Below are 17,482 nucleotides of genomic sequence, written 5' to 3'. Positions count from 1 at the left end.
TGAAACCCAGAAACAAGCGGACCAGAAGCGCCTAATAACAGGTACAACTGATCCACGCGTACCGAAAGACAGATACAAACCTCACAGGTAGACTGCGCCGCAGTAAACTGACAAATTAAGCTGAAGTCTGAAAAGCGCGAATCGTCTCTAACCAAACTTCTACTAACGCAAAGTCAGCAGAAGGAGCCCAAAGGGTGCTTTGCTGTGTCTTGGACCTCCTATTTCTAGTCCCGTCGTACGTGACATACGTCATCGCGCACGGTTTCAGCAAACTGTTCGTTCGTCGTGTGTGGCCATGTCCGTCCATGCTAATTTTGAGCGGACTGTTCGCTGAAACTGTTTGACGGACAAAGTTGGGCGAACAGTCCGCCCGTGTGTACGCGGCCTAACTGGCTTCCCTTGTTTATCCACAGTAATAAGATACAGTAGTAAACAACATTTTCTTTTCCAGGTCTGCAGGTGACCACTTTGTCAGAGTAGATATGCCAGCCATAGTTCCATTGAAGCATGCATCCGTCATAACGCTCATCCATGAAAAATGAAAAGCCATTTTTTCTGAAAGGCTTTGGCACAAACTCCTCTCGCTTTGATTCAATTTCTTGCATAGTCTCTGAAGGAACATATTGAAATTGCAGGCCATATTCTGTAGCAACTCTTTTGTTGAGCACTGTTTGTAAGGGAGCAAGCTTTGGCAAGGCTCTGGTATTCCCCAATCCAGGAAGCACACACGGATTCAGAGACTTTTGCACCATGGCTTTAGCAGATAACTTTTTTGTTTCAGCTGGACTGATAACATTAGGCAAAGACTCACTAGTCACACTTGGCGTTTCTATACTAATTGATGTCTCTCCAAAGTATAAAGCTGCCCAATCTGGGAAATTGAAGGTCGAAGCAACATCCTCATTATTAGCCCACAATAGTTCCTGTGACATAGATTCAAACAGTTCATCATCACCAGATAAATCAGACAAGGAATCCAGCTCAGAATCCCTTTATTCTTCTGCAAGCATATATTTACATATTGACCCCACTGAAATGCTTCCCAGATTTCTCATCAGTTCCTGGCGTGGATTTCCCAGGAGCTATGCCTTCCTCTGGTTCCAGTTCTGGTGGTCTCTGGCATAGGCCTCGACCGCGGCCATCGGATGCCTTTACATAGCCCACCTTCTTCTGGACAGGTGCAGTGGACATAGTAATGATGCTGATGGCACTTTAGGAACAGTAGCAGCAAAATCATCAAATGCAACACTCACAGTAGCAGGCCTGATGAGTGTAGGTTTTCCAGCAGAAGCAAAAGCAGCAGACTCCACTGTAGCAACACCTGTGGCCCAATCAATTCTGTAGGCATGGGGCAGCATGGTAGGGTGTTCCACAGCAAACAGGTACTTCCCACAGTGCAGGTAATGAAGAACGGACAGAGAAGTATGGCCAGTCCTCCATACATGTGGCATAACATACTGTATGTCTTTAGATCTTCTGGCAGCTGCCAAAATGGCCTCTTTAACAAAAAAAAGGGAATACAGCAGATGACATCCCCTGTTTTACCTGGTTCCAGGCTCCTTACACCAGAGGTTTTGTGTGCTCTTTCAATCTCTATGGCCGTTGAAGGATCTCTATTAAGTAGATTATTAAACATTGATTGAAGTGTAGTTGTTAGATCCTTATACTCCACTGATTCGGTAGTCCTGGTTACTTATAATGCTGTGCTCTATTTTCTTGGTCATCTAACTGAAAGATGATCTCTTGTAGCTTGTATGTATGATCATTCAGAACCTCTTGATGGGTATCAGAATGTTCATAAGATACATCAATAGTGGCTTCCATATTGCTAATACGGGATCCAATGTGCGAGACTTTGGTTCTAAGTGCAAACATTTCCAATTTGCACACAGTCTCTAGGCATGAAAGATAATGCTCCAGGTCTGCCCTTGTGGTGAGAGAGCAAATGTAAGTTTGCTGGTCTGCATCCTCCTCTGTCTATTCCAGCAAAGATGCCTGCACCGGCTCAGTATTCACTGAGGAGCGATGGTGAGGAGTGCAGGGATGAGGAGATTCTGTGGCACCTAGTGCACCTGGATTACCCAATGCAGCCATCTCTATGGCTGTGTCCGTGGAATCAATGGGGTCAGTGGGGTTGTAAGGCAAGTCACTACAACCCTGAATGTTCTGCTGTTTGCTTGGCCAATCCCGTCCATAGAACCTGTAGGGCTTTTAGAACCCTCTGCCACAGTGTCCGAGTAGACCGCATTGGTCTCTGCTAGCTCCATGGCTGTGATAAATGCAATGCAGCTGGAGTTGTCAGTATTGCCAGGATTGCCGGCGCTAGATCTGGTGTCTGTGGATGTCAGCAGCTGTCGGGCTGATTGTAACTGCCAGCTTGTTTCTTTCAATGGAGGATCTGGCTTAGGCAGTTTTTTGTTCCCCATAGCTCACCCTGGAGAAATCAGTGGTGGGGGTGGGAGAAAGACAGGAGAGAGGTGGGGAGAAGGGCAGAATGTGCCAGTCTAGCCGTCCAAGAAAGGGAGCTCAGATGAGACACGTCTCACTCCGCCATCAATCAGCCACACCCTGGACTGCACAGACCAGAGCAGTTTCAGAATAAGCAAGTGTAGGTATTGAATTTATTCTTCTCCTCAGACTTCACAAGGGAATCGGGAGCTTCAGTAACCAAAACTGCAATGTTTATCCTCATGACATGTCACAGGAAGCACCCTCATGGCTAACAGAGGACAGAATTAGGAAAATACTTGAAAAACTCAAAATTCTACTGACTGGAATGGTACCAGCTGATTGGAAAAAAGCCAATGTAGCACCAATATTTAAAAAGGGGCCAATATACATCCCTGGGAATTACAGACCAGTTAGCCTAAAATCAACTATATGTGAGCTCTTTGAGGGGATGATAGGGGACTATATACAAGACTTTTGTAATGACAACAGTATGATTAGCAGTAATCAGCATGGATTCATGAAGATATCGTTTTTGCCAAACCAGTCTATTAACCTTCTATGAGGAGGTGAGCTGCCATCTAGATAAAGGAAGGCCATCTAGATAAAGGAATCCATGGTGTCTCTGGATTTTGCAAAAGCATTTGATACAGTTTGTTTCCTATAAATGTTTACTGTACAAAGTAAGGTCCATTGACATGGACCATAGGGTGAAAATTGGCTACAGGGGTGAGTTCAAAGGGTGGAGAGTACTCGGAATGGTCTGGAGTGGAACGTGGGGTCCCCCACGGTTCTGTCCTGGGACCAATCGTATTTAATTTATTCATAAATGGCCTGGATAATGGGATAAACAGCTCAATCTCTGTATTTGTAGACAATACTAAGCTACGCAGGGCAATATCTTCTCCGCAGGAAGTGGAAACCTTGCAAGAAGATATGAACAAATGAATGGAGTGGGCAACTACATGACAAATGAGGTTTAACCACTTCAGCCCTGGAAGATTTGGCTGCTCAATCACCAGGCCATTTTTTGCGATACAGCACTGCGTCACTTTAATTGACAATTACGCGGTTTTACTAATAATGGAAGTGATCAGTGATTTTTATTGGGACTGTGAGATTATGTCAGACAGATCAGACACTTTTTGCACATTTTTGGGACCAATGGCATTTATACAGCGATCAGTGCTATAAAAATACACTGATTACTGTGTAAATGTCACTGGGGAGCCAACCCACCGCAGTGCAACTGCGGTAGCTGGTCAGGAAGGGGTTAATGTAGCAAAATGTAAAATAATGCATTTGGGTGGCAAAAATACGAATGCAATCTACTCACTAGGGGAAGAACCTCTGGGGAATCTAGGATAGAAAAGGACCTGGGGGTCCTAGTAGATGATAGGCTCATCAATGGCATGCAATCCCAAGCTGCTGCAAGCAAAGCAAAGAGAATATTAGCATGCATTAAGAAGGGGATTAACTCCAGAGATTAAATGAGGATTCTCCCACTCTACAAGACTCTGGTCCAGCCGCTAGAGTATGCTGTCCAGTTCTGGCCACCAGTCCTCAGGAAGGATGTGCTGGAACTAGAGAGAGTCCAGGGAAGGGCAACAAAACTAAGAAAGGGAGGAAAGGTTACGAGCATTGAACTTGTTCTCCCTGGAGGAGACACTTCAGAGGGGATATGATTTCAATGTACAAATACTGTGGTATTTGTGGTGACTAGGGATGAGCTTTGAGTTCGATTAGAACTCCGCAGGTTTCCGTTACATCAGAGGAGGGCGGGGTCACCCGCATGTCATTGGGTAAGCCGGGCTTTCCCCTTGTGTCAGAAGGGGCGGGTCAGGTGACAGGTGGCCCTGCTCTCCTCAGATAAGAAGTGTCAGGCTGCTGGGATCCCCACAGTGTCTCCGGTGGAGACAGAGGATGGATGCGCTGTGCTGGAGGGAGAGATCACCTATCGCTGGATCAGATCAGCCATCACTGGACCCCGGAGAGATGATCATCCGTCGCTCGATAGCAAGAGTGGATTACCACCGCTGGAATCTTTTTTTTTTATAAAGGACTTTTGCAACGGTGTGTGTGTCTTTTTTAACTATTTTTTACACTTTCTTTGTGAAATGGTAGGGATAATTTTGTACCCCCTTACCATTTCAAATGGGGGGCCGGGATCTGGGGGTCCCCTTGTTAAAGGGGCTTTCAGATTCTGATAAGCCCCCCCGCCTGCAGACCCCCACAACCACCGGCCAGGGTTGTGGGGATGAGGCCCTTTTCCTCATCAACATGGGGACAGGGTGCTTTGGGGGGGAGCCCAAAGCATCCTCCCAATGTTGAGGGCATGTGGCCTGGTATGGTTCTGATAAAGGGTCTGGTATGGATATTTGGGGGGAACCCCACGTCATTTTTTTTTTTTATTTGAAGCGGGATTCCCCTTAATATCCATACCAGACCTGAAGGGCCTTGTAATGGAATTTGGGGGAACCCCACGCTTTTTTTTTTAATCAATGACTTTCAATGACTGTTCTCTGTATTACGGGGAACCGACAATTCATTATAGCCGCAAGTGTTTTTAAATGACTTTTTTCCTGCAGAAATGACACTTTGTGCGGGGACAGTTCTAAGGATGGGAAACATGCGCCCCTTCACAGGCATACTATACACACCCCCCAGGTACGAAATGTAAAGAAATATTACACTTTTATTTTTCACTTTAAGCATTATTAAAATCACTGCTCCTGAAAAAACGTTAGTTTTTAAAACTTTTTTTGCATTGATACATGTCCCCTGGGGCAAGGCCCAGGTCCCCAAACACTTTTTATAACAATAACTTGCATATAAGCCTTTAAAATTGGCACTTTCAATTTCACCCATAGACTTGTACAGGGTGTTTTCCGCGGCTTTTCGAATTTGCCACGAACACCCCAAATTGTTCGCTGTTCGGTGAACAGGCGAACAGGCAATGTTCGACTCAAACTCAAAGCTCATCCCGAACCTAGAGACGGTTATGCGTGAAAATCCCAGTAGATCAGCAGATTTTGAAATACTCAAACCAGCCCGTCTGGCACCAACAACCATGCCACCTTCAAGGTCATTTAAATTCTCTTTCAGCTAAGTCATCTTCACCACATCTAGATGCCTAAATACATTGAGTTGCTGTCATGTGATTGGCTAATTAGCAATTTGTGTTACCAAGCAGTTGAACAAGCGAACCTAATAAAGTGGCCGATGTGTGTATCTTTTGTGAGTTCAGTGTGACCTATGTGTTTTATAACTGTACTTTTGTTAAATAAACTGCAATAATTGTAATATATAATTGCTACACAAGCTGTTTGAACCAGTTCAGGATTTTGTGTGTACAGTGTACACCTGAAAATGCAAAGTACCTTGTGGGTATGCCATATGCCAACTTCTGTGTAAAATTATGGTAATTTGCCAATCAAAAGGACTTTGCAACATGATATCAGTTAAAGTAAAATAAAAAAGAAATAAAATTAGCATTTTACATTTACACTTCTTTATTAGATTAAGTATACATACATATAGAATCTGGTAAGTCTTAAGCCTCTTACACACTACAAGTTTTGAGTGGGTTGAACAAAAATAAACTGACAGCTCAGGTCGGAGCCACTGTACTAACAATACGATGTTAGAACAGAAATCTCCCCTGCTCTGACAGGGGGACGGTCCCCCCCAGATGAAATCATCGCCACTGTCGGTTTCTGACATCATATAGGAGGAGGAACAGCATCAGTTTCTCTCACTGGGGAATATTTACTAAAATTGACGCACACAGAATCTGGTGCTGCTCTTATAGTAGCCAATCAGGTTCCAAGTTTTATTGTCAAAGTTTAACTGAACAAGCTGAAATGAAAAGCTGAATGGCTACCATGAAAGCTACAACGGATTTGGGTCTGGTATGGATTTTTAAAGGGAACTCCACACCAAAATTTAAAAAAAAACATTGTGGGGACCCCCCTCCCCAATCCATACCAGGCCCTTCAGGTCTGGTATAGATTTTAAGGGGAACTCCACGCCAAAATGAAAAAAAAAAAATCCATACCAGACCCTTATCTGAGCAAGCACCCCCCCCCCCCAAACCATATCAGGCTGCTTGCCCTCAACATTGGGCCGTCGACTACTGTCTTTTTGCTGTGATATATATATTTTGAACTGATATATAAGCAAGGGCCTATTTTTTCTTTTTTTTTGGGTTCGTTGGGCGGCGTGATAGAAGATGGATGGACATTGTGGGACACTTTTTATTATTATTATTTATTAAAAGAATTGTCAAAAACTGTCTATTGTGGTTTTTACTTTTTTACACTTTTTTTGGTGAAGGGGCAGGGGTACGATGTACCCTAATATACCCTTGTTAAAGGGGGCTTCCAGATTCCAATAAGCCCCCCACCCGCAGACCCCCCACAACCACCGAGCCAGGGTTATGGGGACAAGGTGTTTTGGGGGGACCCCAAAGCATCCTCCCCATATTGAGGGCAAGCAGCCTGGTATGGTTCAGGAGGGGGGGCTGCTTGCTTGTCCCCCCCATCCCTACCTGCCAGGCTGCTTGCTCAGATAAGGGTCTGGAATGGATTTTGGGGGGACCCCACACCAATTAATAAGGAATTCTGCCACAGTTCCAATTAAATTATTAAAATAAGTAGTTAAAAGTTTGATGTTTAGGAGGTTTGGCAAGCACAACAGGAAGTCTGTGACCCCTGAACCCCAAACATATTGCTGAACCCTATTAAAGTCTAAGGAAGCCGAATCTTGTAATTTATTTCTGAACTTCTTCAGGGCGAATTTGCTAACTATTATAAAAAAAGTTCATGTGTAGCTGGGCTGTGTCATAGGGGACATGTTTCAATACAAAGTTAGAAAAAACACTGCAGGTAGAGGGTTTTTAAATATTTACATAAAATAAAAAAAAACAGCATTTTAGCTACCACATGATTGGATGATAATCAGCAGAGCTTCCCCTCATTTCAGAGCTACCCCTTAGATTTAGAGAGACTGCACTTCCAAGTGCACTTGCAGTGCAAAATGGATTTACCTTTTGTAAATAACCCCCATGTCTTCATGCTTTATTTTGCTGAGAAATAATTTTGAAATGATTTCTTTGAAAGTAAATATGATATCCTTTCTATTCTTTCTATTTACTAACTCTACCAGCATAAGGGTTTTAAATAGTCCATGTTCAATGAAAAAGTTCCTCTTTAAAGTAAAGTGAATAAGAAGGGGCATTCTTGCACCTCATACTCAATTCCTCCCCAAATAAAACACCAATGTCTTGAGAGACAAGATGTAAGGAAGAGGTTCTTGTATGCTTAACATAGGGACAAGGTGCCTTGCATGTGCTGAAGGCTTTGCCATTCTCTTTGCAAGTAACCATCCTATTGTTAAAGGCATATGGCCTGGTATGGTTTATGAAGAAGGAAGAATGTTTGCTGCCCTCCCTTTCCTGGCCACCTAGACTGGATGCCTGGATAAAGGTCTTGTATGAATTTTAAGAGGAACACTACACCAGTTTTTTTTAAGTGGCAGTACACTTAGAAAAAGGCAAAATGTTGTGGGGTTCCCCCCAGGATCCATATCAGGTCCTTATCCGGGTATGAATCCTGGGTGCCCAGGAAAGGGAGGACAGTAAGCAATACATAAGGCCCCTCGCTTGAACAATACCAGACTACATGCCTTCAACATTAAGAGCATACCTTGCAAAGGGTGTCATGGGGGGCTCCTCCCCACATCTTGTCCCCCAAAAGAAATGTGAGCGTTTGCAGGGTACCTGAGTTCCTCTTGTTACTCATTTTCCAAAACAGTGTAAAAAATACATAAAAATGCAGACACAAAGACAAAATCATTTACTAAAAAGTAAATAATATTCTACAATGTAGTTAGAGTGCTAATCGCAGCGCCAGTGGTAAATTGCCAGTCCAGCAATAGACTGTCATCAATCATTGTCTTGACATCCCACCACCCAATGATGTTTCTCCACTGCACAGCAATGCTTCCTCACTGCTTTACCCATCACAAATGAAAGATCCCCAGCCAGCTTCAGTTTGTAAACAAACCAGTTGGTGATCAATGTGACTCCATTGACCATGACCTTATTTGGTCAATGACATTGTTCATGTTTATAAACAGGAGCCTGGGGTTTGGGCAAACTAACTGGCCAGTTTGATGCTTTGCTGAACCAAAAGCATGCTGGAGTCCAGCATGAGTTCATCTCTAATTAAAATGAGCGAAAATTGGACTGACTGTGTAAGATCTGATAGTAGGGATGTCTGATAACTTGACCACAATCAAGAATATACACAACTTAACTCAAATGGAACTCTTTAGAACTTAAAATCTGTCTCTTAAAGGCTGATGCAGCAGTGGAACTGGTTTCATGCAAGTGCACCAGTCACACTAGTCAGGATGGTCGGGTGGTGTTAAAATACAGGATGTGGCTTAGATCCATGTTACTGCGCAAAAGACTGCTTCTTCAATAGGTTGGCCAGCAGCAATAGCTGCTAAGAACTAATGCTGAGGCAATCATGACCGTATGCTTATATATTTAAACTTTTCAAATCTATGGACCATTGTAATCAGCACTATAAATATGTTTGTTGTAGGGCGTATACAATTTCAATTAGTCATTCATATAAGTAAGCAGAATAACCAATGCAACACCAAGACTAAACATAACTTTAACAATGTGCCTTTTATAATTCATGGCTAATAATTGTTAATTATGTGTCTCAAATTCAGTTTCAGAACATTTTTATTCAATCATAACCTGCATGTCAACTTCAATTACACTACTAATCTTTCACTAGAAATATAAATCAAAATGAGAAAATGAGTGCTAAAAATATCCTATGCAATGGCTTCCTTAAAGAATAGGATACTGCTTATTGTGATTCATGGATTTCTCTTAAAATCTTTGATAGTCTAGAGCCTGAGATCAGTGGTCACTCTGGATATGGATTTCTTTGTTCTCATGCATCTTTTAATAATCTATAAAACAATGTCATGTGACTAGTTTAAAGAGGCCCTGAACTACGGAAGCTGGTCAGAAAGCAAAAAAAACTCATGAGAAATTAAACTGGCCCCCAATTTTTTTCTGCAGCAGGACAACAACCCCAAACATACAGCCAATGTCATTAAGAATTAGCTTCACTGGAAATAAGAACAAGTCCTGGAAATGATGGTTTGGTGCCCAGAGAACCCTGATCTCAACATCATCCAGTTTGTCTGGGATTACATGAAGAGACAGAAGGATTTGAGGAAGCCTACATTCACAAAACATTTGTGGTTAGTTCTCAAAGATGTTTGGAAAAGCCTACCTGTTCCTTAAAACACTGTGTGCAAGTGTACCTATAAACAATTATGCCGGTTTGATGCCAAAGGGTAGTCATACCAAATATTGATTTGTTTTTGATTTTTTCTTCTGTCTGCTCACTTTGCATTTTGTAAATTGATAAAAATAAACAATGAAAATATAGTGCTTCAAACTTTCCAAATAGCTCAGCTATCTATGTTCCCAGAATCTGTTTCAGAAGTAAAGAAGGGGTTTTTTTTTTCTTTTTAGTGGCTGCCAGGGCGATATTTCCAAGACATTGGAAATCCCACCACACTCCATGAATAATAGAATAGAACATTTAATTAAATAATCTTATTTGGATGGAAGAGTTGTCGGTGCAGTTGCATGACCAATACCCACATTTTCAAGATGTATGGCTCCCCTGGATATCTTTAATGAAAAACCCAGAATTTGCAACTTTACTATCCTAAAACCTTCCCATTTGACCATAAAACACACTTTTTCTTATACATTCTGTTGACAGGCCCAAGTTGCTCCTTTTTTTTTAATTCCTTTTTTTTTTTCTCTTTTGTTCTTTTTCTTTCTTATATTTAATTACGGTTATTATTGTTCAATCCCTAATATATATTTGGAAATTAATGTTAATGCTTTTTACGATAACCAATGTTAATTTCCATGGGTATGGGAAAAATTTGAATCAGGCTAAACCCGTGAATTCAATTTGTGAATCATTAAACAAACCCAATTAAATTGATCCAAACTTAATGTGAAAAGAAAAATCTATATGTGTTATATACCAGAGCTATCAGGCTCATATGGTACAAAAACACATTGGGGGTTATTTACGAAAGCAAATCCACTTTGTACTGAAAGTGCACTTGGAAGTGCAGTCACTCTCAATCTATGGGGTAGATTTGAAATAAATGGAAGCTCTGCTGGCTTTATCCTCCAATCATGTGCAAGCTAAAATGCTGTTTTTTTATTTTCCTTGCATGTCCCCCTCGGATCTACAGCGACTTTACTTTCAAGTGCACTTGCAGTGCAAAGTGGATTTTCCTTTAGTAAATAACCCCCATAGAGTGATATAGTGGAACGCTAGATAAATAGCCAATAATCCAACTAAGCTAAGTGACTGGATGTACAAAACTTATAAAAAGAAAAGAAAATACATCAATAAATAAGTAAATAATGTGCAAACGTATATATGATATCCACCCCTGCAAAATTATAAAGAGAGAAAAAGTTCATCCACAGGTAAATGGATCTTCAACGCTGATAGGAAGAAAAATGTGCTGAGTCCACCACCGCTGTGTAAAAAATTACTTCTTACCAGAAGCCCATGATCCCCCATTACAGAGGATCTGGAAAAGCCTGTAATAATAGTAAACCATCCAGAGCATGTCAGGTAGAACTATTGCACTTCAAATCGCTTATGACACTGCTGTGATCTCCAATATAAGCCAAGCGGGGCTAATATTTCTCAAACTGCCTCAGAGAATTCCAACCCATAGATGTACGTGGCATGTACAACATAAATGCTCCAATAGTGTAAAACCTTAAAATTTACTGAATGCATAAAGCAAAGAATCACATTTACAACAGTGGTATCAGAATGGACAGGTTTGTGTGTGAGCTGGCCGGCACACCAGACTTCAGGCATCCATTCTGATACCACTATTGTAAGTGTGATTCTTTGTTTTTTTGTTTTTTCCCTTTGCTATCTTTTTTTTTTTTTTGCATTGGCCTAATAGCCAAGAAAATGGCTATTATTTATTTTACAGGTTTGGCTCACATTGCTTGGAATCCAAGCTTATTTAATGTTTGTCAAACCCTGCTTGAACCCAGGTACGCTTGGTTCATCACTATTACTAATTTACAATGACTTGTTTTGCTCTGTGTCTTTAAGTGGAAGCAACCATCATGGTAGAGTAGCACACATTTTCTACTTCATGTCAGAGCTGCCCCATAGATGACTGGTGATCTGATTGAACATTCAAGCTGCAGAAGGAGAAGGTGCAGAACCCACAGATCCACGGAATATATAAAGCAAGGAGATGCTTGCACTGCAGGCCCACAGGTACAGCTTTTTCTCTAGCAAGGAGAGAAATAAGTAGAAAATCGGTGACATCACCAAATCTCACTCATTAAACTAGCACTGAGAGGCACAGAGTATTAGCTGTTATACACACGGACGTTTTAAAAAACGGGCTTTAAAGCTAGTAGCCACACCTGTAAAAAAAGCAGCGTTAAAAACGCAATTTTATTAGCGTTTTGATTTGATGTCAATGCGTGTTTAACGTCGTACCTACATAAACATTTTAAAATGTTTAACATTTTTAAAACAGCTTAAAAACGATGATGCTAAAAAGCGTTGGTATAGCGCTAATGCACGTTTTTGAGCTTTTTTCTGCGTCAGTGCCAAAACAGCTCTAACGCTAGAGCCTCCGAAGGTGCTGGTCCTTGGTTTTTTTTGGAGCTTAAAAACGACCAAGTCTGTTACAGCTCACGCCATGGTGTGTATGAGCCCATTGAATAACATGGAGTGGCGTTCTTAAGCAGCAAAAAAAGCTCAAAAAAGCCGCTGTTAAAACGTCCGTGTGTATGAGGCCTTATACAATCTCATACTGCATGTGAACATCTGTGAGACTGTCTGTAGTGCACTTTTCTTTTTAGGAGGAATTTAGGACAAAATGAACATTTCTCAGGGTAATGCTAAGACAAATTGAACATTTCTAGATGGTCCCCGTAACATAGGAAATCTTTTGAGTTTAAGTTCACTTTAGTGCTCTAGTAGGAGGAGCAATGATGCATTTAAAATGATAACAATCAACCAAACTATATTAAGACCAAGAGAAATGTCAGTATGCCCAAATCCTGATCAGCCAAATAACAGTGATTCTTCAATGTTCCTAATTTTGCAAAGCTGTAAGGTAAAATAACAACTCCGTAACCAAAACAAATAAAATAATGAATGCTTATTCTGTTGATTTTTCATTTTGGATCCAATAAGAAAGTGGCAGTCATTTTACTAGAACTCAGCTGAAGTAAAACAAGTCTATGCATACAACCACAAGTCTCAGTTCTGAACATTCACATAGTTTCCTTCAGGTGCACTGAATATATAACCTTAGTTGACAAGCTGTCATGAGCAAGAGCCAAAAAAGAGGATTGCTAAAAACAACCTACTTTGTGCATTCATAATGATTATAAAAATGCCTGATTTATTACTCATTGTTCATGAATAGTTTGTTAAAATGATCAATGCACTTAAAAACCTTGCAAAATATATTACAATTAAATATTTTAAATATTAACAAGGTATTTGTATGTTTCTAGTGTTATTCATTTTTTTTTTTACCTTCTGTTTACTTTTCTACCTGCTTTGTTGTAGCACTTATTTTTAATAGTAAAGTGCTTTCTTGTAAATTCCAAATTTACAGAAAACAATTTCCAATACACCTGCCTGCATACCTCTATATAGGTATGTATAAGACAATTGTGGTTGATTTACTAAAGGAATATAGGTTTTACTTCTTGCAGAGTTCACTTTACAAAATGAATGCTCACCAAATTAGTATTCAAAGTGAAAATTCACTTTGATAATTGGGCAGCATCCATTCATATAATACAAAAACCCATGATTTTCTTATATTTTCTAGTTTTCCTTTGTGATATAGATTAGATTAGAGGTAATATTTATTTAATCTGGGATTAAAAAGTCCTGGGGTACCATATCCATATTTGTAATATCAATGATTCCAACATCTAAAAAAAAAAAAAAAAAATTCTATTTAACCAAGTTTTCACATAAGAGTCACACAAATATTATAGATTTGCACATTTTTTAGTTGGATTCAATTAGAAAAGCTTTTGATTATTGGATGAAAGTTGTTTGAATCTTGTGCAAAAAATGAAAAATATCAATAGACCCCATAATGTATGTAGGAAGTTTTACCTGATACAAAACGTTGGTGAATGTTTAAGGCTACATGCCCACGGACGTTTTAAAAACGAGCTGCAAAGCTAGTACCGACGCCAGGAAAACAGTGTCGTTAAAAATGCAATTTTGCATTGGCGTCAATGCCATTTAGCTGCGCTAGCTTTCAGCCACGTTTCTCTGCCTCCATGGAAAATCAATGGTTCCCTATGGGAGCCCATTGATTTGAATAGAAGTCACACCAGAAGTCGGATCAAGATGATCGCACCAGAAGTCGGATCAAAATTAATGTGGAGAAATGTAAAGTAATGCAATGCCCTTTGGGACTAAAAACATAAACGCAAACTATTCACTAGGGGGATAACCTCTGGGGGGATCAAGGATGGAGAAAGATCTGGGGGTCCTAGTAGAAGACTACTGAGCAACAGCATGCAATGTTAAGCTGCAGCTAGCAAAGCCACCAGAATATTAGCATGCATAAAAAAGGGGATATACTCCAGGGATAAAACTATAATCCTGTCACCTTATAAAACTCTGGTTAGGCCACATCTGCAATATTTCGTCCACTTCTGGTCATCCTCAGAAAGGATGTGCAGGAGCTGGAGAGAGTCCAGAGAAGAACAAAATTAATAAGGAGATTGGAAGACTTAAATTACAAGGAACGTCTACAAGCACTAAATGTATTCTCCCTGTAGACGCATTTAGTCCAATAGGACATTATCAAGGGGTCCTATTGGATTAAAAGCATCAGAAAGGAGACACTAGTGCTGACATCAGGCCACTGTCCAACACCAGGTCGGCAGTGGCACCCATTATCCCAAGTTTTTATGATTCATTTTATTTTGGCTTATAACATACAAATCCAGTAAATACTACACTATGAAGACTTCATCTGGCTCCCGGTGAGCTTTATTTACTACAGTTACATCTGGATGGTGTGAGTTTCTGAACAGCCTTCCCCACAACAGGTGGATCTGCACTGAGTGTGTGTTTGCGGCTTTAACGGCAGGCAGCCATTTAATTCGGTCATATACAGTCAGTGCTCAGTTGGCTGAAATTCAGTGGGAATTCCATCTGCCATAAACCGCCTGATTTGTGATATAATCACACTTTTTCCTGAGATTATTTATAAGTTTGGTTTATTACTTATCTGTGTCAGCTGCTGCCCCACCACAGTGCAGAGATACAGCTTTTTTATTTATGTACCTATATGTAACTATGAATGGATCCTTGATTGATAGCTCCACTACACTTTCTCCACTGAGGAGAAGCCACAGGACATGTGACCCACACTGGCTTAGCCCGCCACCAGTCCAATCCAGGCAGTGAGAAAGAAAAAAAAGCCATGCGACTCAATTAACAAAGTTCTAAAAAAGATATTAATTTATTACAAAAGCAGCTCCAATGCAAATTGATAATTAGTGGTGTGACCTGCCATTTAGTTGTTGCAGATATATCAGGGTTTAGGATCATTTTAATGTGCCTATACCAAACTAAACAAAACTGTTCATTGGCGATTAGAGTTGGGAGAACAGTTCGGCCCGAGCATGAGTTCGGGCCAAACATTGGCTGTTCGCCAAACACCAGAATTATCAGGGCGTTTGGTAATTTGTTCGGCACACCAAACAATCACAATGCACTGTGTCACTGCACAGTGCCTTGGAAGCCCTGATTGGCTGAAGCAATGAAACCTTTGCCCAATCAGGGCACAGAGTACTGTCAGAGCCATGTTTGGAGAAAGTAATGACTCTATCCAATTGGGGTGGAGAGAGATAGAACATGGCTCTATTAGTGTGCTATAGTGTGCTATTGTGCTTCTATTATCAGTGTAGAATATCAGTTTAGTGTGAATCTAGTGATAGTTCAGTGTGAGTCTAGTGACCATTACGGGTGAGCACGATGTTCGAGTCGAACGTAAGTTCGACTCAAACATCGGGTGTTCGCCTGTTCACCGAAATATCGAACAATTTGGGGTGTTCTTTACCTCACCCTTTAAAAGTCTATGGGAGAAATCAAAAGTGCTCATTTTAAAGGCTTATATGCTTGGTATTGTCATAAAAAGTGTTTTGGGATCTGGGTGCTGTCCCAGGGGACATGTATCAATGCAAAAAAAAGTTTTAAAAACGTCAGTTTTTTGGGAGCAGTGATTTTAATAATGCTTAAAGTGAAACAATACAAGTGGAATTTTCCTTTAAATTTCGTACCTAGGGGGTGTCTATAGTATACCTGTAAAGTGGCACACTTTTTCCATGTTTAGAACAGTCCCTGCACAAAATTACATTTCTAAAGGAAAAAAAGTAATTTAAAACTACTCAAGGCTATAATGAATTGTCTATGGGAAAAATCAAAAGTGCTCATTTTAAAGGCTTATATCCATGGTATTGTCATAAAAAGTGTTTGGGGACTTGGGTCCTGCCCCAGGGGACATGTATCAATGCAAAAAAAGTTTTAACCACTTCAGCCCTGGAAGATTTTATCCCCTTCCTGACCAGTGCTCTTTTTGTGATTCGGCACTATGTCACTTTAACTGACACGGTCGTGCAACGTGGCTCCCAAACAAAATTGACGTCCTTTTTTTCCCACAAATAGTGCTTTATTTTGGTGGTATTTGATCACCCCTGCAGTTTTTGTTTTTTGCGCTATAAACAAAAAAAAACGTAAATTTTGAAAAAAACGCATAATTTTTTACATTTTGCTATAATAAATATCCCCCAAAAATATTAAAAAAAAAGAAATTTTTTTTCCTCAGTTTAGGCCGATACATATTCTTCTACATATTTTTGGTAAAAAAAAATCGCAATACGCCTTTATTGATTGGTTTGCGCAAAAGTTATAGCGTTTACAAAATAAGGGATAGTTTTATTGCATTTTTATTAATATATATATATTTTTTTTTTTTAAATGGCGGTGATCAGCGAATTTTATTGTGACTGCGACATTATGGCAGACACATCGGACATTTTTGACACATTTTTGGGACCATTGTCATTTATACAGCAATCCGTGCTATACAAATGCACTGATTCCTGTGCAAATGACTCTGGCAGTGAAGGGGTTAACCACTAGGTAGCAGTGTGGGGGTTAAGTGTGTCCAGGGGCATGTTTCTAACTGTGGGGGGTGTGGCTGTGTGTGACACGTCACTGATCTCTGCTCGATCACAGGCACTAGGGACACTGTCACTAGGCATAACTGGGAGATGCTTGTTTACATTAGCATCTCCCCGTTCTTCCTCCCCATGAGGCGATCGCAGGTATCCCCCTGGTGTTTGAGTCCGTGGGACCTGTGACCCGACTCACGGAGCTTGCTGCCGGCAACGCGTGCGCGCCCGGTGGCCGCCTCTTAAAGGGCAACGTACAGGTATGTGATTCTGCCTGTACGAGCCCTTCTGCCGACGTATAACGTCATGAGGCGGTCGGCAAGCAGTTAAAAACTGACTTTTTTCCGGGAGCAGTGATTTTAATAATGCTTAAAGTGAAACAATAAATGTGAAATATTCCTTTAAATTTAATACCTGGGGGGTGTCTATAGTATGCCTGTAAAGTGGCACATTTTCCCGTGTTTACAACAGTCCCTGCACAAAATGATATTTCTAAAGGAAAAAAAGACATGTAAAATTACTCATGGCTATAATGAATTGTCAGGTCTCGGCAATGCAGATAAAATTCATTGAAAAAAAAAAACGGCATGGGGTCCCCCCAAAAATCCATACCAGGCCCTTTGGGTCTGGTAATAATATTAAGGGGAACCCTGAACCAAAATTTAAAAAAAATTGCGTGGGGGTCCCCCCAAATTC

This window comes from Lithobates pipiens, unplaced genomic scaffold (genome assembly GCF_037356315.1).
Source record: "Lithobates pipiens isolate NorthernLeopardFrog02 unplaced genomic scaffold, aLitPip1_a1.2 Scaffold_13, whole genome shotgun sequence".
Classification (NCBI taxonomy): Eukaryota; Metazoa; Chordata; class Amphibia; order Anura; family Ranidae; genus Lithobates; species Lithobates pipiens.
This window is presented reverse-complemented; position numbering follows the sequence as displayed.